The 22,689-nt window shown below is 44.1% G+C and overlaps 1 protein-coding gene across 5 annotated transcripts in view; it reads right to left on the bottom strand.

Annotated features, from left to right (window-relative positions):
* The window catches only part of LOC126480724 (L-lactate dehydrogenase), a 310,377-nt gene that overhangs the window by 49,989 nt on the left and 237,699 nt on the right, over positions 1-22,689 (bottom strand). Inside the window, exon 1 of one of the 5 annotated variants that reach the window (XM_050103991.1) lies at positions 21,337-21,454. The exons of the other annotated variants lie outside the window; for them this stretch is intronic. The gene's annotated coding sequence lies outside the window, so the exon portion shown is untranslated. Of the gene's footprint in view, positions 1-21,336; positions 21,455-22,689 lie in introns of those variants that run through there. 5 annotated transcript variants of the gene reach the window in all.

The raw sequence follows: 22,689 nt of genomic DNA, 5'->3' as shown, positions 1-22,689 counted from the left end.
ACTTATTCCATGGTGGCAAGGAACTGGTGGGATTAAGAACCAGAAAAAGTTGTCAAAAAAAAGTAAACATGTCAAATTACTGTGGGATTTCAGACCGCTCAATGCTGGACCAGGATACACTACACATCTCAATTGTGGAAAAAAAAATATGCATCACAGACTGTCATCCCATGAGATAGCAGAACTCACAAAAAACCACATGAAGAACTTGTCAGATACGAGGGTTTGAAAATCAAACTACAGCGACACTGGCGCAAACCAATGAAAGTTGTCCCTTGGGATCTTGTCACACTAGGAGCAGTGTCAAAAGATACACTGATGAGCCAAAACATTATGACCACCTGCTTAACAGCTTGTTTATCCATCTTTGGGATGAAATACATCTCTAGTTCTGCATGTCATGGATCTTATTTTTGTGGAGGTATGTGGCATTAGATGTCTACGCACAGGTCATGTAATTCACGTAAATAACAGGCCACTGATTTGCGTACACTGTGATGGACACTGAGATATCAACACAAGTTCGTTATAATGCTCCTCAAATCACTGTAGCTCAGTTCTGGCTCCAAGACACAGACAATTATACTACTTAAAGATGACATTGCCGTCAGTGTAGACACCAAACATGGAGGTATGCAGGTGGTTAGCAGCTGTCAACATGTATTCGGTTACTACCACAGGCTCATGCAAGCACAGGAGAATGTCTCCCACAGCACAATACTGCTCTCATCAGTCTGCGTCCATGCCACACTGCACATTTCGAGCCACCATTCACCTCGATGATGGACCTTGTGGAGGTGACAAACGATCTAGTGCGGCAAAACTGTAATTCACCTGAGGAGCTGACAAGTTTCCACTTACCGAAAGTTGAATCCTAATGGTTCTACGACCACCACATTTGTAACTGACTATGTGGTTGGGTCAAGATGTGAACACACAGAGGTGGTCTGCTGTGGAGCTCCATGTTCAACAGTGTGCGATGAACGGTGTGCCCCGAAACACTTGTGTGCGCCAGCATTGTGCTCTTTCGGCAGTCATGGGTCACCTACAATGCAGATCAGACAAGCCTCTGAACCCCACGTGCTGTGAAGAGCTTCGGACGTCCAACTATTGAGTGCCTAATAGTTGCTTCTCTGTCCTCCTTTCGGTAGATGTTCACGACAGTAGCACGTTAACATTCGACTAGCTTCACCATTTTCGAGATACTCGTTCACAGGCGCTGCATAGTAATAATCTGCCCTTCGTCAAAGTCTCTTACCTCAATGAATTTCCCCATTTGCAGCCCATGTCTTCGCTAGGGTGATCTCCCGCCCGTGTCTGCTCTGCCTACATTTTTTACCGTGCCACGTGCCTGCAATGCAACTAGGTGGCATCCAATGTTGCGGTGGGCTATGGTCAATGTTTTGGCTCGTCAGTGTATTAGTGGACATTTGAAAACCACTGGTATTGATAAAATATCCATCTGCCAGTTACAAAATGCCGCTTTACTGGGATTTGCAAAAATCATCAACTGATACATTGGGCAGTTCTAGAAGATCAGGAATCGTCTGACTAGTGATAAAATACGAAATCTACCATAGTGAACGTATTTACCATTTCTACTGTTATAATAACAGTGACTGACGATGACAATAATAATAATAATAATAATAATAATAATAACAATAATAAAATACGATCTGAATTTTTGAGATCTCTCACTGGAAAATGTGTCTGAAAATGGTATTTGGTCTTCAACAAGCACAGTCTCGGATGTTTCATTTTGGCATATTTTTCTGCAAACTCAGCTTTTTTTACATTTCGGGCTGTCGGACATTTGGACTATCATTAACATTCAGAGTTGGTGATAAGTCGTAAACTTTAACCAATCCTTTCCTTCTAAGGAGAATGCATGAAATAAAAGTAACATTAACGCCTCTTTTCTACGTTTTTTTTCTTTTTTTACTGACAAATTTGTTTCCGCTGTCAATGTTATATTCATGACAAGAGACTTCTTGTCGCCTTTCTTCTCACTAAGAGTTTCAACACAGGCAGCTTCTAACTACATCCGAAGAAGACCCAGCATTTTAATGCATCATACAAGTAAATGTGTTGCTGAAACATCACCGAATGTATAAGTGTGAGAGTGCGAGCGAAAATGTACATAGTGTCTCTCAGGTCCATTAGGACTGCTTGTGTGAAATTCCAAACTGCAGTTCTGTCTCATGGCGAGTTGCTGCGTTACGACCCTTGAAGTTTCAAAAATAGCTGTGTAGTAAGTCAAAGCTGCACCAGGTGTCCTGAACGTGAATGCAAGTAGGTGTCCGACACTCGTCGGAAATGGCAGTGGAGCAGTAAAATGAAATGACAGTGTGGCAGTAATGGCCGGGAGGCCCCAAACGGGTAAGTTCTGAGGCCGGGTGCAATTCTTATTTCAGGTGACGCCACATTGGGCGACTTGCGCTTCCGTGGTGATGACAAGATGATGACGACAACACAACACCCAGTCCATGAGCGGGGAAAATCTCTAACCTGGTCCGAATTCGAACACGCGCCCGATGCATGGCAGGCAAACGCGTTGCCTCTCAGCTAAGTACGCAAACTAGCCAGGCAGAGAGATATCATCAACTTTTTTTGCGCCCTCCAGCGTCTGTGCCCTAGAATTCGTCGAATTCGACCCCAATACCGAGAGGCCGGTTGCTCGTATCTTTTCCATGACGGCACTCCAGCCCACAAGGTGAAGACTGCACGAGTATGTGACCAGCAAATAGATGACAGTTCTGGATCACTCACCGTATTCGCCAAATTTGGCCCCAACCGACTTCTGGTTGCTCCCCAAATTGAAGCTGGCAATGAGAGGACACCGTTTTGCCACAGTTAATGACATCCAAGAAAATTGTACTGCAGGTTTTAATGAAATTCCAAAAAAGGACTACAGCGACTGTTTCAAAACACTTTTAAAATGACTTCAGTTGTGTTTTGATTCAGGGGGAGACTATTACGGATAAATAAAGTGATTTTGTTGACATAATCAATTGCCTTTATTTTTGACAGCCGCAGTGCTAACAGAACTGGGACGCACGAGTATTTTGGACATCTTTGACCGCAAACTATTTTGGATATCCCTGACCGCGGACTATTTGGGCAGCCCTGACCGTGGACAACAGCCGCCAACGGGACAATGCCGGCAAGGAACACCACCACGCTTTTGTGAGTAGGGGAAGTACACAGACGAGCCAGGAGCAGATCTCAGATCGTGGCTTTATACTGTCGTTATTTGTATAGGTATATAAACTAACAAAGTAAATATGCGACGACTGGTCTGCAATAAATCACTCACACACGTGTGTACAACGCACCTTCTTTATTGCATAAACGTAAATCTGACCCACGAGAGAGTATCGCGGAAGTGACGTAAATCTGAACTGTCAAACACTTTATTATAGTCTCAACCATCCTGCGAAACCCTGTTTACAAAGCTTTCAAGAACCAGTGTTAAGTAAGAGATGTAGGTACATATGTAGCGCCCAACTAATCACTTCAGTAATGACCGCGAAGAGAAAAATCAAGATCAGGCGCACAAAGAGGCGTTGAAAAGCGGCCCCTTGACCGTCAACAACACTGACAAATTTCCCGGAAGTGCAATGACACTGAGATTGACATGTTGCGTAATAATATTGAAAACACTAAAAACTTCGGAAACATATTGTCCTGCCTGCGGACAGGGGCAGTACTGACAATATCCTTGACAGTCTCTCGCTTGTTGCACAGCCCAAGAAGGTATTTTGTTAGGACAGTAGTTGTGCGGAAAATGAGGTCAAAACAAGACGAAAGGGCATTATTATCAAGGGGCGCTCACACGTTCGTTATTAGTATTCTCAAAACGTCAATATACTGACCGTCTGATGGCGCGTATTGACGTATTATCAATACTAGAAATATTGACGAATAGTACTGATGACCCCCAAATACTCTTTGTATTGTCAATGCATAATGAACGTGAGAGATCAAGTATTGACGGTTTGACAATATTCTCCATTCAGATGTTGACAACACTTTATGAACCTGACACACGGCATTTGTGGGCACTGTTTATGTTTTCAATTCGCTTTTCTGCACATCGTACCTCAGATTCAATTTTTAAAGTTGTCGAAACAGAATTTTAGTAGACCCATGCGAAGGTAATCATTGTACGTGTCAGTTTAGAATGGTCATCAGAGGATTCTCTAACGACACTGCTTACTTTAATATTTTGAAAATATATTAGGTTGGTGTATAAGTTCGTAGCGTTTTTCCATAAGTTTAATAAACACAACAGATACACACAACAGACGTTAGTCATCAATAATATATTCTAACTCACTATTTATAAGTCTGCCAACACTGGTGCAAGTTTTCGATTCCGCGAAATCACTTTGTTTTGAGGTAACAACTCGTCGAGCCATGTTCGGAGGGCATTTTCATACGGGAAGGAAGTTCCTTCAAGGTTCTTCGATAGAGAGCAGAAGAAGTGAAAATCTCAGGGCGCAAGATCATTTGAATAAGGTGGGGATGGAGTGATTTCCCCACCCAATTCCTGTATAGGATTTTCTGTCAGTGTGGCAGAAAGGGGGCATGCGATATCGTGGAGAACCATCACTACACGCAGTATTCCTGGTCGTTCTTAAAGTGCGTCTGCAAGAGGTCTCAGTTGTTGGCAATAAATGTCAGCAGTCATGGTTATACCTTGGGGAAGCAATTCGTAGTACACCACACCATTGATGTTCCACCAGATGCATAACATTATCTTTTGTGCTTGCACACAGGCACTTCAACTGATGATGACACGGCGGTCGGATTCTCCCGATGGGCCACTTGTGGCCTGAAGACGGAGTGCCACAGGTCTTTATACCGGAAGTTGCTGCTTTGTTTGGCCCGAGACCATTCATTTCTTTCCTTTTCCTTATGTTAGCATAAAGACGCCTTTTCTTGTCACCAGCAACGATACGGTATAGGAATGGTCGGTGTTGTTCACGAGCCAATTGATGATGAGCACATGACTTTGGCTTAGAGCATGCGGTATCCATACGCCCGATTTTTGAACCCTCCTCATTGCATAAAATGCCGTCCAATGATGGAATGATCACAGTTCATCACATTTGCCAGTTCTCGAGTACACTGACGTGCTTCATTGTGATTGATACGTTTACACGATTTTCATCAAACCTCGAAGGTCGTCCTGAACGTTGTCACTAATGTAAGAACGCTTAAAACGAGAAATCCATTTTCTTGTCGTGCTCTGTCCAATAGCATTATCCCCGTACAGGACGCAAATGTTTCTGGCTGCTCCCGCTGCTGTCATCCCTCTATTTAAGTCAAAACAGAAGAATATATCGGAAATGTTCCGATTTCTCCACTTGGCACTCCATTTTCTAGGGTCCACAGCTCCACTCGCTATCTTCGTATGATATCAACATTGAATTACAAATAAAAAATGACAATCGGTAAATAAACCCATAGCAAGTGGGTACCACTTATTATACTTATCCTTAATACGCGCCTCTGCAAAATGCCCCATCGAGAGTTGCTTCAGAATACGATGCCCTGTATTAGCGAATACTAAAAGAAACGATAAGTCAAATTTTTCACATTTTCATCTCCAAAGGCTGCTACGATAAGAATGCAAAAAGTTGCAGGCTTCAGAGGGTTATATGATTTATAGCAAGTTACCTTCAGGTTAGGATATTATAACTACAAACACTTATTATTGTGCGCTACCTAGATACATATACTGTTCCTTTTTCAGAGTATTAGTTATTAATTTTCAATACAATCTTTAACAAGGTAGCTTTGTCGCGATTCATGTGACGTACAGCAGTCTCCAGGATAAGTGGTGGTGTGGTCTTCAAATCAGTCCGAAGACTGGTTTGAGGCAGGTCTCCACCCTAGTCTATCCTGTGAAAACCTCTTCATCTCTGTAGCTACGAAAGTCTGGTAAAAAGATAAATGTTTGTTTCGTAAAAAAGTCCCCTTGCTTCTCGACAGCCTCCTTTGAGGAATTCTCCAGCTTTTTCATCCCATCGGTAAAATAAGTTGTCAGTTTCTGCAAAATATTTGGTGGCTGCAGCTGTCACTTCCTCACTGGATGAAAATTCCTTCAGAGCAAGAAAAAGTTTCAAGTTAGGAAACGCGAGGAAGACACTTGGGGCTAATTCTGGTGAATGAGGTGGATGGGGAACCAATTCAAAGCCCAGTTCATGCGCCTTCGCCATCGTTATCGCCGATGAGTACGGTGGTGCATTATCCTGTGGGAAGAGCGCCTTTTTGCGTACAAATATTTATCTTTTTTCAGCCAACGCAAGTTTCAAACGATCCAACAATGAAGCATAATAGGATCCTGTTATGGATCTACCTTTTTCCACGTAATATACGAGGATTACTCCTTGGGAAACCCAAGAAGACAGTGACCGTCACTTTACCAGCTGACAAAATGGACTTTGCATTCTTCTGTACACTTTCACCAGCCTTTGTCCACTGTTTTGACTGGTGTGTAACGATCGACCTATGTTTCATCAACAGTCACAAATCGGCTCAAAAAGTCTTGCGGATTGCGGTTAAATATCGCCAGACATTGTGTAGGAATGATCTGCTCGGTGTGCTTTTGGGAGACTGTGCAACTGTGGCATCCACCTTGCACACAGCTTCTTTATAGCCAATTCCCCGTGCGTGATATTATGCACTCGCTCACTTGAGATGCCTACAGTGTTAGAAGTTCTACGAATTTTTACTCGCCGGTCTTGTATTACCATATCACTGATTTTGTCAATGGTTTCCTTTGTGGTGATCCCAATTGGACGGCCGCAGCTCGCTTCGTTTTCGGTTCTTGTCTGACCACGTTTATATTCATTAATCCAAAAGTAAATGTTCTTCAATGATGGTGCAGAGCCCGTGTGAACTTCATCCAATTATGTTTCGATTTGTGCGGCAGTCCAGCCCGCCAAATGAAAACGTTTTAATAACAGAACAAAACTCTGTTTTCCTCCATTTTCAACCGCAGCCGAGGCACTTCCCAATTCAGACGGCCGTCAACAATGGACTGTAGGCTGTACATTGTTAAAATTCTTCATAAGATCTTTGGAATCATCAAGCTTACCAACCATTAAGCGGTAACAAAAATGTTCTATTCTTTCATGGAAATTTACCGGTCTTCTCAGACCATCCTCATATTGCAATCTTCATCCAACCTGCTTACTGTCTACATTTCTTGCGTTCCCTCTAAATTTTTACCCCCCCCCCCCCCCCACCTCCATCCCTCCGCCTCAAATTCCAAACTGACTATTTCTTGACGCCTCAGAATGTGTCACATGAGTTCATTCTCTCTCATAGTCAAGTTGTGCCTCAAATTTCTCTTCTCCCAGATTTGGTTCAGTACCTCTTCATTCATTACCGGATCTACCCTTCCCATCTTTGGCATACTTCTATAGCACCACATTTCGAAAATTTCTATTCTGTTCTTGTCTGAGCGGCATATGCCCACATATCACTTCTGCAGAAGGCTACACTCCAGACAAATAGTTAACAGAAAAGACTTCATAACTCTTAAATTAACATTCTATGTTAACAAATTCCTCTTTTTTCACAAATACCTTCCTTGTTGTAGCCAGTCCTTGTTTCATCTCTATTTTGGCCACCATCAGTTATTTTGCTGCCCAAATTGAAAAATGTATCTTCTACTTTTAGTGTCTCTTTTCCTAGTGGAATTCCCTCAGCATTGTCTGATTTAATCTGACTACATTCCATTACCATTGTTGACGCTCATTTAATAACCTCTTTTCAAGGCACTATTCCTTTCGTTCGATTGCAATTCAGAGTCCTATATTATCTGAAATAATCACAATATCATCAGCGCACTCAGTTTTATTTCTTCTTCTTGAAGTTTAAACTTTTGTGCAGATATTCCGTTCGTGTATAACTGCTTGCTCAGTGTGCAGATTGAATAACATCAATGCAGGTCTGATTCGAGAACATTTGCCAAGTAAAGCTATTTATTTGCCTCCCCCCTCTCCTCTTTCCCCTTTATACTTTAATCCGTGTCAGTTTTCGCTGCTAATTGTGATACGCACTGTATACAGATCTTGCACTAGGGCGCCCCTCCCAGTTTGACACCTCGAGCAGTGGCTTGTGTCGCTTGGGCTTTCAAAAAAATGGTTCAAATGGCTCTGAGCACTATGGGACTCAACTACTGAGGTCATTAGTCCCCTAGAACTTAGAACTAGTTAAACCTAACTAACCTAAGGACATCACAAACATCCATGCCCGAGGCAGGATTCGAACCTGCGACCGTAGCGGTCTTGCGGTTCCAGACTGCAGCGCCTTTGACCGCACGGCCACTTCGGCCGGCGCTTTGGCTTTAACCGGTCCTGTATCGGGGATAGATTACTACCCAGTCTTGTTGGCTTCTGAACTACTGCTTCCCTTTCATGTTCTGCGACACAACCTGGTTTGTGTACAAGTTCAAGCAGTACACAATATTACGCTCCTTGTACTTTATCCCTGGTAAGTTCGGAATTTCAAAGAGTGCAATTCCAGTCAACAATGTCAAATGCTTTTTCCAAGACTATGAATTCTGTAAACGTAGGTTTTTCCTTGTTTAATCCATCTTCTGACAGTTAAACCGAGCGAGGTGGCGCAGTGGTTAGCACACTGGACTCGCATTCGGGATTTCCGTGATTTCCCTAAATCGTTTCAGGCAAATGCCGGGATGGTTCCTTTGAAAGGGCACGGCCGATTTCCTTCCCACTCCTTCCCTAACCCGAGCTTGCGCTCCGTCTCTAATGACCTCGTTGTCGACGGGACGTTAAACACTAACCACCACCATCAACCACTCTGACAGTTAAGGACAAACACACACACAGCCATGCCCGCGGGAGGACTCTAACTACCGGGGGATCTCATTTTGGCTTTCGAAGAAATGTAGGAAGACGCGAGGCACTACTGAGCCTATGACGTATCTTAGACGATAGGTTAAGCAAAGGCAAGCCTACGTTTCTAGCATTTGCAGACTTACAGAAAGCTTTTAAGAATGTTGATTGATGTACTATCTTTGAAATCGGGGTGAAATACAGAGAGTGAAGGGTTATTTACAACTTTTACAGAAACCAAATGGCAGTTACAAGAGTCGAGATACATGAAAGGGAAACAGTGGATGAGAAGGGAGTGAGACAGGGTTGTAGCCTATCCCCGATGTTATTCAATCTGTACCTTGGGCAAGCCGTAAAGGAAATCTTGAAAGTACAGGGAGAAGAAATAAAAACTCTGAGGTATGCCGATTACAATTTAATACTCTCAGAGACAGCAAAGGACTTGGAAGAGCAGTTGAACTAATGGACAATGTCTTGTGTCTTGAAAGGAGAATGTAAAATGAACATCAACAAAAGCGAAACAAGGATACTGGAATGTGGTCCAATGAAATCAGATGATGCTGAGGGAATTAGATCAGGAAACGACGCACTTAAAGCAGTAGATGAGTTTTGCTATTTGGGCAGTAAAATAACTGATCATGGTCTAAGCAGAGAGGATAGAAAATGACACTGGCAATGGCAAGAAAAGAATTTCTGAAGAAGAGTATTTTTTAACATCGAATATAGATTTGAGTGTTAGGAAAACTTTTCTAAAAGTACTTGTATGGAGTGTAGCCATGTATTGAAGTGAACGATAAGCATTTTAGACAAGAAGAAAATAGAATATTTTGAAATGTGGTGCTACACAAGAATGCTGAAGATTAGATGCGTAGATCACGAAACTAAGGAGGAGGTACTGAATAGAATTGGGGAAAAAATCTATGGCACAACCTGACTAGAAGAGGGGATACCATGGTGGGACACTTTCTGAGACATCAAGGGGTCACCAATTTAGTACTGGAGGGAAGTATGGGGGGTAAAAATCATTGAGGAAGACAAAGAGATGAATACAGTAAGCTGATTCAGAAGGATGGAAGTTGCACTTAGTATTCAGAGAGAAAGAGGCTTGCACTGAAGAGAGAAGCACCAAAGCGGCATCAAACCAGTCTTCGGACTAAAGGCCACCACAACATCATCATCATCATCATCATCATCATCATCATCATCAACTGATCTTTTAATAAGATAATTCGTAGGGTCAGTATTTCCTTACACGTTGCAACGTTACTCCGGATCCCAAACTGATTTTCCCTGAAGGTTGGTTTCTACCAGTTTTTCCATTCTTCTCTAAATAATCTGAATAACTATTTTGCAGTCATGACTTGTTGAACCTGTCAGCACTTACTATCTTTGGAATTTGAATTATAACATACTTCCTGATGTCTGAGGGTATTTCTCCGATCTCATATCTTCCACCGACGCGGAACAGTTTTGTCACCAGTAAAAGCCCTGATTCTTTAAGGAATCTAGCCTGCATGTGTAAAACAGCTTCAAACGTGTATTTTACAAATATAGATAATGTGTTAAGTATTTCATTTTGAACATGCAAGGGAGAAAAAAGTTTAGGAAAGGTTTGAAATCATGGTTAAAGTTTGCTGGAAGTGACTAAATGCTCTCATAATGAAACACTGGTGAATATAGTCCAATAATTTGGGCTCGATTTTAAGCAAAAGCTCGTTTTACGCCCTTTTAAATATTTACGATGCCCATACCTCTTGAACTGTGCGTCGTACAACGATGTAATTGTGCAGGAACATTGGATGACGAAAGAGTTAATAGTAAAGTAGTAATAAATTAAAACTTCAAGGCTGATGATGAAGTCTGATTGCACAAACAGCAAAAATGTAGTAAGCGATTAACTTTTTCCCTTCGCCACTTGTTTGGGAGGGGGGGATGGCAGCGAAAAAATCTTTTGTAAAGGTTTAAAATTTTCGGAAGTTGGAAAATGCTCTCATTCTCAAATGTCTCATTCCGGATGCTTGCGGGCCGTCAGTTATACTGTGTCAAGATAAACAGTTTCTAACTGTAATACCGTCTTATTGAGTTAAACGTTTAACACAAGATTATACATATTAAAGAGTAGATTATGACCGCATTTAAACTTTTAAATATGGTCAACAATTACGCGAAATATTCAGAATCTAGTTCTGTTGCCGCTGGAAGCTGTTAGATACACAACCTGCAATTGGTATTGGGTTGCGCTACAGCGATATAGCAATGCCAATTCTCCCTAGGATTTCAATAATTAAGGGAATGTCTCTTCTATTTAGATCTTTCAGTGCCCTGTCAACATTTTCTTGCCTATCGAATCTCCCATTTCTTCATCTACCCCTTTCTATGGCACTGTTTTCAAGTTCGTTTCCAAAGCCCATCTAAGCATCCCTTCCACTTTTCAGCTTTCCCTCCTTTTACATGGACGAACATCACCAATAAAGAAGACATTTTGGTAAACTTCAACACTTTCACATGTGGATGCAGTACCTGAATTTCTGTACCTCTGCACATAGTGGTAACCAGTACCACAAATTACGGTATGGTCACCCTATGCCCATACATCATGCCACGTAGTCATCAGCGAAGATGCCTCCTCCTGCAGTAACAGGTTATTTCACTGATGACGTAAGCGCTGTCTCCGGCGTTGCAAATAAAGGGAGACACTGGCCAATATGCAGGCTGCATTCACCGCGTGACGCTCCTGTCAGTTGCACAGTGTAGAGAACCTTTGCAATCAATAGGATGACTTAGGAAAGGGTTTGCAAGTAAGTCCGAGCAAACTAGGCCCGAGCAAACTAGGCCCGAGCAAACTAGGCCCGAGCAAACTAGGCCCGAGCAAACTAGGCCCGAGCAAACTAGGCCCGAGCAAACTAGGCCCGAGCAAACTAGGCCCGAGCAAACTAGGCCCGAGCAAACTAGGCCCGAGCAAACTAGGCCCGAGCAAACTAGGCCCGAGCAAACTAAGTCCAAAAAAATTGTAACTATCTTCAAAAACACACTGTAGTACTGTTGCAGATGCACCGACGGTGTGTGCTTTTTCACTGCATTGTCCTGAATGAAGTAATCGTAGATGCTTTCCTTAGTTGTTAGTTCTCTGATGAAAGATAATATATTTTTTCGTCAATTAGTTTTCCAGCTCCTGCAGCAGCCGTGTTTGCAAACAAAATTATTGGACATCAGGTTCTCCTTTTACGCGAAGAAACCCAAACATGTTCCATTAACTGCACACCATACACTTGTTTCAAGCCATGAACAAGCTCTTGATATAACTTCAAAGGATTTTCAGAACTCCTACATTGATTGTTCTGTGAGTTCACATGCTCTGATGAAAGTAGCCATGCTTCATGAGAAAGAAGTCCGTCCCGACAGAGCCAGCACGGTAGCTCAGCGTGTTCGGTCAAAGAGCTGGTTGGCCTCGGCAAAAAAACTGGAAGGATCAACAAACGAAATTTAACGGAAAGGATGTCATGTGACGTCCACAACGACCAAACACAAAGATCAACAACAAAAAGATAACTGAGTGGTAAGCGTGACGGTTTGCAGTCCTACGGGCCCAGGTTCAATTCCCGGCTGGGTTGGAGATTTTCTCCACTCAGCGAGTCAGTGTTGTGTTGTCTTCATCATCATTTCATCCCCATCCGGCGTGCAGGTCGCCCAATGTGGCATCGAATGTTGTAAGACCTGCACCAAGGCAGCCAGACGCACCCCGCAAGGGGTCCCCCACGGTCAATGATGCCAAACGCTCATTTCCATTAGAAAGAAAAGATCGTTTCAAGATCAACGTCTCCAGTCAAGTGCATTCTGCCATAGCCTTTGCAGGAGTGACATCGAGAGACAGCACCTGAACTGAATCAGTCAACATACTACTGCCACTAGGTATGGCTTCAGTTTGAGTTCATACATTGTTCTGAAGAGACACTAGAGACACCAGTCCGAACTAGTAACCGGCTCAGCTATATTTCGGACTTCCAGTGCTGCTCCTACCTCGTCTAAGTTATTCCATTGTCTTGGTGCTTGCCAAACCCTACCTTAACCAGCAAGGTCACCGGATCTCTACCCAACTGAGGAAGTGTGGAGCATTATGGGCAGTGACTTCCAACCATCTCAGGATACTGACGATCTAACGCTCCAATTGGACAGAATTTGGCACAATACCCAGCAGGACATCCAACAACTCAATCAACCAATGCCAAACAGAGTGCTGGCCGCTGAGGCCGAGCGGTTCTAGGCACTGCAGTCCGGAACCGTACTGCTGCTACAGTCGCAGGTTCAAATCTTGCCTCGGGCATGGATGTGTGTGATGTCCTTAGGTTAGTTAGGTTTAAGTAGTTCTAAGTCTAGGGGACTGATGACCTCAGATGTTAAGTGCCATAGTGCTCAGAGCCATTTGAACCATTTTGAACCAAACATAGTAGCTGCTTGCATGATGGCCAGGTGGACCAATGCATTACTGAATTGCTCAATTTCTCAGTTTTTCTGAAATTGTAATCATCTGTTTGTCTGTACATGTACATCACGTCTGCCAATTTCCATCCCATTCAGATAGTTCTTTCTCGGTGCGTCTGTTTTTTTTTTCTTAGTGTGTACAAAAAAGAATAAGGCACAAGACCCTCACGAAACTATTAGATATTACACTGAGTCATGATAGGCATAACAAAAAGATTCACGCAATTATAGCTTTCGGCCATTAAGGCCTTTGTCAGCAGTAGAAAAACACACACACACACACACACACACACACACACACACACACACACGTCTGCAGTCTCAGAGAGCTGAAACTACATTGCGAGCAACAGCAGCAGTGCATGATGGGATTGGCTGGGTGAGGGTAAGGAGGAGGCTGGGGTGGGGAGGGGGAGGGATGTATGGTGGGAGTGGCAGACAGTGAAGGGTTGCGGTTCAGATGGGGGGCAGGAGAGAAGGTGCAGAGGGGGGGAGGGCATAAGTAACCCTCCTGATCTCAACCTTCGTTAGTCACTGTCCTCACCCATCCAGCCCCCACCCTGTTCCCATTCCAGCACTACACAGCCATCATTTCACCACCACATCCAGTCTTTTAATTTCTTTTTATTTCTCTCCTTTCCACTACTTACCCCGTCCATCCTCCCCATCTTCTCTCCTGCCCTCCGTCTAAACTGCAACCCTTCACTGTCTGCCACTCCTACCATACTATCCCTCCTCCTCTCCACCCCAGCCTCCTCCTTACCCCCCTCCTGTCGCCACTCCCATCATGCACTGTTGCTGCTGCTCACAGTGTGGTTTCAGCTCTCCGAGACTGCAGACGTGTGTGCAAGTTGCGTTTGTATGTGTGTGTGTGTGTGTGTGTGTGTGTGTGAGAGAGAGAGAGAGTGTGTGTGTGAGTGGCCGAAAGCTATAATTGTGTGAATATTTTTGTTGTGCCTATTGCGACTCAGCATCTCCACCATATGGTGAGTAGCAACTTTCCTTCTCTGGTATTGTTACATTCCATCCTGGATTTTCCATTGTTATATATTACACTGAATGCGCCATGGAATCAGCCCCTTTCTGAACTCTTTATTTATCTCGCACGCTGAAGAGTCTCGCGTGGCTGGGCAAGGGTTGAAGGTCACCCCTATTTACGATAAGGGTAAAACGAATAGTTGCACACAATTACAGAGCAATTTATGCATAGTGATGATGATTCTGGAGGGTTCAAGCTTCTCTTAACGAACTGCATGGGTGAAGGGAGAACCACTCGGGTGAAACACACACGGCAGACACACACGGCAGACACATGCACAAAGAAACAGCACACGTACGTACACACACACACACACACACACACACACACACACACACACACACACACACCAAACGTGATTCCAATATCAGTGGTATAGTTCTAGAACCGTCTCATCGTTTAAATATTCAGGGTAGCGCTAAAGCGACGTAAATTACGACGAACTGGTGAAACTTCTAGTAGGGAAGGCGAATGGAAGGCACATTTGTCGATAGAATTCTGGGCCGAAGCAGTGCTTTTGAAAAAAGATATAACCAAGACGGTTGTCTGACCAAATGCAGGGTACTCGCCAAGCGTTTGTAGCCATTGTACAGACCATGACAACAGACATTTAATGAATTCTGAATCACGTTACTAGGTTCTTTACAGGTGAGTATGGTCCACACCACAAGTCAAACAAAAATGCTTGCGGAGATCATATAAAAAAATAGGGAGGAAGTTGACGCTGCTCTTGTGAAAGCCTGTTGGGTCAAAACAGCGAACCAGTGTTTGAGGAAGCGTGTGTGACAGGTCTTCATCTTTTATCTTGCGTGTGAATTGTGAGAAGATAAGAGAGATTAGGGCGCGTACGGAGACGCATATACAGTCATTTTGCCTCGCTCGACACGCGAACAGAATAGGACGGAAAACCTATATTAGTACAAAGTACTTCCATACTTTACTGGCTTGCGAAATAATTAAGTAAAAATGTGGATGAAGGGCAGTGCGAATATTGATAGATCTGAGTGATTGAGAAACCGAGATGTAGACTGATCCGAACTGAAGGACGAGAACGACGGCTAATATCTCGCGAAAAGCTGCTTAGAAAACTCCACGAACGGGTTTGAGGGTGGACACAAGAAATATTCTTCTTCCGACTACATGTGCCAACAGTAGGGACAGTGAAAACCTCGTTTTCGTTACAAAGGGAGGGTGCCCCACTACGACGCACTTACGTGTCCTTGTACCTGTGGTTCCTACCGGTATATCATGGAGAACCATGACGTTGGTTCAAGGTCCCCCACCACCCTCCTCTCCCTAGCCCCTTAACCGTTAACATACACTCCCTGAAGTCCCCGAAAGTACTGCAGTGTTCTATTTTTGCAAAACAATAACATTATCTGCATTAAACACCTTCCAGCAAACTATTAATAAGCAGACAAGCCAGAAAACCCAGCCTCGTGATTACACTGATTATATACATATATTTACTTTTGTATCTGTACATTTAAGTGTAAACAAGACCTGCGAAATAATTTTTTACTCGGCTTATCTAAGTAGTAGTGCTGTTTGTGATTTAGTGAAGTGAAGTAACTGGACTACCACACTGAAAAATTCTTATTTTGGACGACTTATCTTCAACGGAAGTTCATCAAAAGCTGATGTTCTACAAGGTGCGTACGCCCTCAATTTCCATCATTTATAAATAGGATACTAAATTCAAAAGGGTTGTTACGTCTCTTTAACATGATTCAGTGGTGGATGTCCCAAAACCGTAGCCACAGACGTGCGCAGAATCGTATTGAACAATCTGTTATTAAGAAGCATACAAAACACTGACGCCATCGGTACTTGAGGGGAATAACAGGTATTGAACTTTCTGCACGAAGAAATAACTATGAGAAGAGCTTGTACAAGACAGGTACTGCATTCGGTGTAGCCCTTATTGTTATGTAGATGCGGTGTATATGGGCACTTCAGGCCAGAAACAAAGCCACGACCCAAGCAGTGGGTGGAATAAGCCGGTGGTCTCGCGCAAAAAGGCGAAGTATTTCACCTGGCTACGAGGTAAAGGGCAATGTTTTCTTGACTGCTTCGAGGTAAAGGGCAATGTTTTCTGGACTGCGGAAGGAATGCTCTTGAAGCTTCCAAAGAATAAAAAAATTAACGGCTATTACGCAAGTTTTACGGGACAATATGATGAAAATACTTGAGTACAACTCGTAAAAGAGGAAAGCAACAGAACATCAGTGCAATGCACCATCCCACAAAACAGCTTTGCCAGTGGGAAATCTGGAGAATTTTCATTATAAATAATAGATGTATCCACGCTGTTCACAAGATTTGGAAGCATCTGACTTCTATTTATTCCCACATCTAAAGAAATTTGTAGCTCGAAAAGTTTTGAGGGCAATCAGTATGTTACCGGAAAACTTCTGGAATAGCATATCAGAAGTGCAACTCCGTAAGGCAAAGCCGTTCGACAATGGGATTTGTCCAGTACGCGGTCGGCGCCGTAAACTGCATTTTTGAGCGAAACGAGCCTTTCATTCCCCGACTACAATACAATACCCAGGATTTAAGTTAAGGAGGTGGAGGCAGCGCAACTTTATTACACTACTGGCCATTAAAATTGCTACACCAAGAATAAATGCAGATGATAAACAGATATTCATTGGACAGATATATTATACTAAAACTGACATGTGATTACATTTTCACGCAATTTGGGTGCATAGATCCTGAGAAATCAGTACCCAGAACAACCACCTCTGGCCGTAATAACGGCCTTGATACGCCTGGGCATTGAGTCAAACAGAGCTTGGATGGCGTGAACAGGCACAGCTGCCCACGCAGCTTCAACACGATACCACAGTTCATCAAGAGTAGTGACTGTCGTATTGCGACGAGCCAGTTGCTCGGCCACCATTGACCAGACGTTTTCAATTGGTGAGAGATCTGGAGAATGTGCTGGCCAGGGCAGCAGTCGAACATTTTCTGTATCCAGAAAGGCCCGTACAGGACCTGCAACATGCGGTCGTGCATTATCCAGATGAAATGTAGGGTTTCGCAGGGATCGAATGCAGGGTAGAGCCACGGGTCGTAACACATCTGAAACGTAATGTCCACTGTTCAAAGTGCCGTCAATGTGAACAAGAGGTAACCGAGACGAATAACCAATGGCATCCCATCCCATCACGCCGGGTGATACGCCAGTATGGCGATGACGAATACACGCTTCCAATGTGCGTTCTCCGCTATGTCGCCAAACACGGATGTGACCATCATGATGCTGTAAACAGAACCTGTGGTCTCCGAGCTGATAGTCCATGCTGCTGCAAACGTCGTCGAACTGTTCGTTCAGATGGTTGTTGTCTTGCAAACGTCCCCATTCGGGATCGAGACCTGGCTGCACGATCCGTTACAGCCATGCGGATAAGATGCCTGTCATCTCGACTGCTAGTAATACGAGGCCGTTGGGATCCAGCACGGCGTTCCGTATTACCCTCCTGAACCCACCGCTTCCATATTCTGCTAACAGTCATTGGATCTCGACCAACGCGAGCAGCAATGTCGCGATACGATAAATCGCAATCGCGATAGTCTACAAAACGACTTTTATCGAAGTCGGAAACTTGATGATACGCATTTCTCCTCCAAACACGAGGCATCACAACAACGTTTCACCAGGCAACGCCAGTCAACCGCTGTTTGTGTATGAGAAATCGATTGGAAACTTTCCTCTAGTCAGCACGTTGTAGGTGTCACCACCGGCGCCAACCTTGTGTGAATGCTCTGAAAAGCTAATCATTTGCATATCACAGCATCTTCTTCCTGTCAGTTAAATTCCGCATCTGTAGCACGTCATGATCGTGGTGTAGCAATTTTAATGGCCAGTGGTGTAGTTATGCTGAGAATAACTAATATATGTTTCACGACAAATGACTACATTTGCTAATATTTAAGATCCGTATTGAAGCAGACATGTTGAGAGTTCGGTTTGTGATTATGCTTGGGGGCCGGGGGTTTCCGCGGAGGGTAGTACTTGCTCACCCCTGTCCCGTCTCTGGGTACGTCCTCGATAATACTGGGGCTCCTGTGTAGACTATATGACGCGCAATGCAATGTCACCCACGTTCATGTGCGAGGCAGCAAGTTTTCACGTGAACATTGAGTGACTCACTGCTATTAGCCTTCCTCCAGCCAGGTGAGCCATGTGCATCGCTAACCGCCACCTGTTGCACTCGCACCCATTTACGCGTGCATTTCCATGCGATATTTCCATTTTTCCTTCGGGTGTTGTATTCGATATTGCTGTCATATTTTCGGGAGTCACCCTCACTGGTGTCAGAAGGCACGAGTTATATCTCAGACGCTCTAAAACTTTGAAAAACGTCACAGTTTGGTTGGCCGCAAGTAGAATTATTTCCCCTATTTTAATGTAGTGTAACAAAATATACAATAACAACAATTTTACGATAACTGTACGAAAACTTTAGGAATGGTTTGACCGAATCTCAGCGAAGAGTGGCAAGACTTATGATTCTCGCAAAAATTGTTAGATAAGAAAAAAAGAATGCACGGACTGAACAATGACACGCATTCAGCACCGTGCACAGATAGTAAGTTATGGACTTCATGAAATATGAATACGCTAGCCTTGATTATTTGATTAATGGGCCACAGAAATGGGTATATCCTAGAAGCACCCTGGGTAATAATGGGAGGGCTTATGCAACGAAGTGAACCCTTTGTGGCCGGTGGAATGTAAGTCAGGGTCCACTCTTCGATTAATTGGTAAGAGGAAGTTGGTTGTTTAGCAAACTATTGACGACAAAATGTTTCTACGATTCGTAATGTAACTGTGCTATCAAAACCTGTAGTTCATGAAGTGGTAAGTGTTGAAATTAAGCTGTCTGCGTCGAAGAAGGAGCGTAATAACGAAACATCCCGTGCTCGAACACTGAATACTGCTTACTATTTGTAAGGAGTTTCGTTCCGACGCTGGTCTTTGAATAGGAAATCTTTGACAACCTGCAGTAATGCGTTGGTTATAGCGTTTGTACGGAGTATCTCGATAGGGGAAGTGAGAGGATTAAACTGAATTTTTCGTTTATTAGTGGCATTCATCGGTAACAGTAGCTATGTATCTTCTAAAACACTTGAAAAAATTTACTTTAATATTCTGATGTATAATTGACAGGAGTGGAGCTTTTCAGAAGGTTTGTCTAAACACACACACCCACGCCCCAGGGAGGACGCGAACCTCCCCCGGGACCAGCTGCACAGTCTATGACTGCAGCGCCCCAGACCAGTCGGCTAATCCCGCGCGGCAATTTAGTAAATAACTAAGAAAAAATGAACAGAATACCCATTAAACTGTGCCCTAACAAGAATGTAACGTTCACTTAAGCAGTAAAAAATTAATAAAAATTTTGTAGTTTCTTTAGCAATAGTCTACTCCCAGACTCTCTACAGTTGTGAAGTTCTTATTTTTTGGTCACCATACAAGAAGCAGCTTCAATGTTCCACAGTTTTTTCAATTTTATTGATTCAAAATATATAAATTAACGTAATTTCCTTCAAAATGGCGCAACATGCTGTTACATACTGATCTAGTAACACATTTACCCACACTTGATTTTTTAAATACTAGTTTCTCCAGCGTATTACACAGGTAACAGAAAAATGATCGTGGTTTTAAGGAGTTTTTCAATTTTGAGGACTCTGTACAAGAAAGCGCGTATCTTTTTGGTGAACCATCTGCTAAAGGCTCCGCTAACAGCATAATGTCAATAACCTCACGAACCAGAGTTTCACTTTCGTCTCTCTGTCTACACCTACACACCACCTACGCCCCTACGCGCAGAATTTCATCCTGTGACACGAAGAACCATCACACTTCGTGGCCTCTACAGCGCGAGTTTAACTTGCGTCTCTCTCCGTCGCTCCGGTATCTATTCTGTGCGATATCAAGAGCCGCCAGCGCACAGCTGAGGTATTTTCAGATCCGGAGACCACACACGGCAAGCAGCTGGCTCCTTTTTGCACGTCCTTGGAATGACCTCGAATCGCCCTCTGTGTGCACGCAGCCATCGATCCACTTTCAGCCACCTGCCTACCGCCGGCTTGCTTCACCCCCCGGTGCGTATCCTGCGTGAAAGTGGGTCAGATAATCGTCGCAGTGCGCGCTCGCACTACGTTGCCTACAGCTGGCGCAGCCTGAAACGAGCACCTACGCACACTTGCCACTAGGTTAATGACACATTACGCCCAGCAAAATGCACCGCTTTTGTCTTTTTGTACAGCAGCCTCGGCTGTCCAGTGGACTTCTATATATTTTTTTGAATACCCCAAACGACACAAGGTAACAGTAAAAGCAGCCACGTATCTTGCTGTTGTTCATTTTCCCTATTTACAAGAGTGAACAACGTTGTATACCCGTATACAGTAGGCAATACTACGTGCTTAATAATGCTGCTGTCGCCCTCTAGTTATTACGCGGTCACAGAGGTCTGTTGCATGATCTGGTGTGTTCGCACTGACCCGGGTTTAAGACTAAACTAGTTGCGACAACCTTCTCGAGGTGGTTGTAGCTGCTTTGGTCACGAGAGGGGTCACAGGAAGTCTCTAAGCCATTGGCAGGTCTTTAATTTCCAGGAGTTTGTTGCCCCATATAGAAGGCCAGTGTTCATGTCCAAGGGGTCACACAACCTCCTCGAGGTAATGGTTACAAATGCAGTATCGAAAGACGCACCTACAACGATCAGCGGACTCTACTAGTGGACGTGGGATAGGTTAAGGCGGTGAACGAAGATCGGCCGCAGTGGAAGGCCGTCACTTTCAGCTGTTCACAACAGATTTCACACACGGCGCTAGAGGACGCCGGTCCCTTATCGCAATTGCAGCACCCAGCACAGGGCAGAATTAGTAAGCGAAGTTGGCTGGTGCGACACTTACCGAGAGCAGAGGACTCAGTGCAGAAGATAGGGCAACCCACGACCTGCCAGGAACGGTCGCGCACGGCTACTGAGCCGAGGTAACAGCTGATAGGCGGGAAACTGGCACGACAGCCAGGGCACCGGCGGGGCAGGCACTGTTCAGCGAATCGCAGCGCGAGGATCCGGCCGCTGGAGTGACGTCACGCACCAGCCGGTTCGCGCAATCGGTGTGTCCCCTCTATAGCGCGAACACGCCTTCTTTCTAAATACGGTGAGTGGCCACTTCACAGGAAGGGGACGGTATATCCAGATAAATCGTACCTCGTAAATCTTAGCGACAGTCCTCAGCTGCGATAACAGGTGTACTGTGACAAGTGAATACAGTTTTTAATCGATATTACTCGTCCTTTCAGAGCTCAGAAGATTTCCTGAAAATACAGGAGAAGTTAAAATTCTTAGCTACTCTTGTGCCGAACTTTCCAATACCGCAGCATCCGTGTGCTCGGGAGTTTTATTTGTACTTTGTCCGCCTACTGGTAGCTCTGTGTCATTATCGCCCGACGACGGATGTGCGCAATACTGAACGCGAAACAATACGCAGCCAGCCTTGGATAGTGGTCTACGAAACACCTCGCTCTAAACAAAAGAATAATACTCTCTCAGGTTCTGGAGACTGCCAGATCGTAACAGATATGGTCATATTAACGACTGGGCATTTCCTTACGATTCCGATCGAAGGAAGGAACTGAGCCGGCCGCTGTGGCCGAGCGGTTCTAGGCGCTTCATTCCGGAACCGCGCTGCTGCTACGGTCGCAGGTCCGAATCCTGCCTCGGGCATGGATGTGTGTGATGCCCTTAGGTTAGTTAGGTTTAAGTAGTTCTAAGTCTAGGTGACTGATGACCTCAGATACTTAGGTCCCATAGTGCTTAGAGCCGTTTCAACCATTTTTTGAAGGAACTGAGGTCAGTAGTACATGCCAGAATGTTTGTATTACTGAAGTGATGTCCATCGCACAGTCTCTGATATCCACGTTCTACATTAAGAAACCACTGCAGTGTCGAAAGAGAATTTATGCGTTTCACAGATCATATTCGTGAGAAATTTTACGGTGATTAACGTAAAGGAAGTTAAGGATTTAACATTCTGCCAAGCACGGGGTCATTAAGGTCGAACGCGAGCTCTAATTGAACAAGGTTCGGAAATTAATTCGAGATGACCACGCTGTCTGGTCTCCTTCCCCAAACCAACCAACCAACCAACCAATTAATTCGACAGCATCCTTTTCGAAGGAACCACCCCAGTATGCGTTCTAAGCTATTCAGGGAAATCTTTGAAACAATCTTTATGAATGGGGAGGAATTTGTACGTATT

Source organism: Schistocerca serialis, chromosome 5 (genome assembly GCF_023864345.2).
Source record: "Schistocerca serialis cubense isolate TAMUIC-IGC-003099 chromosome 5, iqSchSeri2.2, whole genome shotgun sequence".
Classification (NCBI taxonomy): domain Eukaryota; kingdom Metazoa; phylum Arthropoda; class Insecta; order Orthoptera; family Acrididae; genus Schistocerca; species Schistocerca serialis.
The sequence above is the reverse complement of the archived record's forward strand: the minus strand, read 5'-3'. Positions and strand labels throughout refer to the sequence as shown.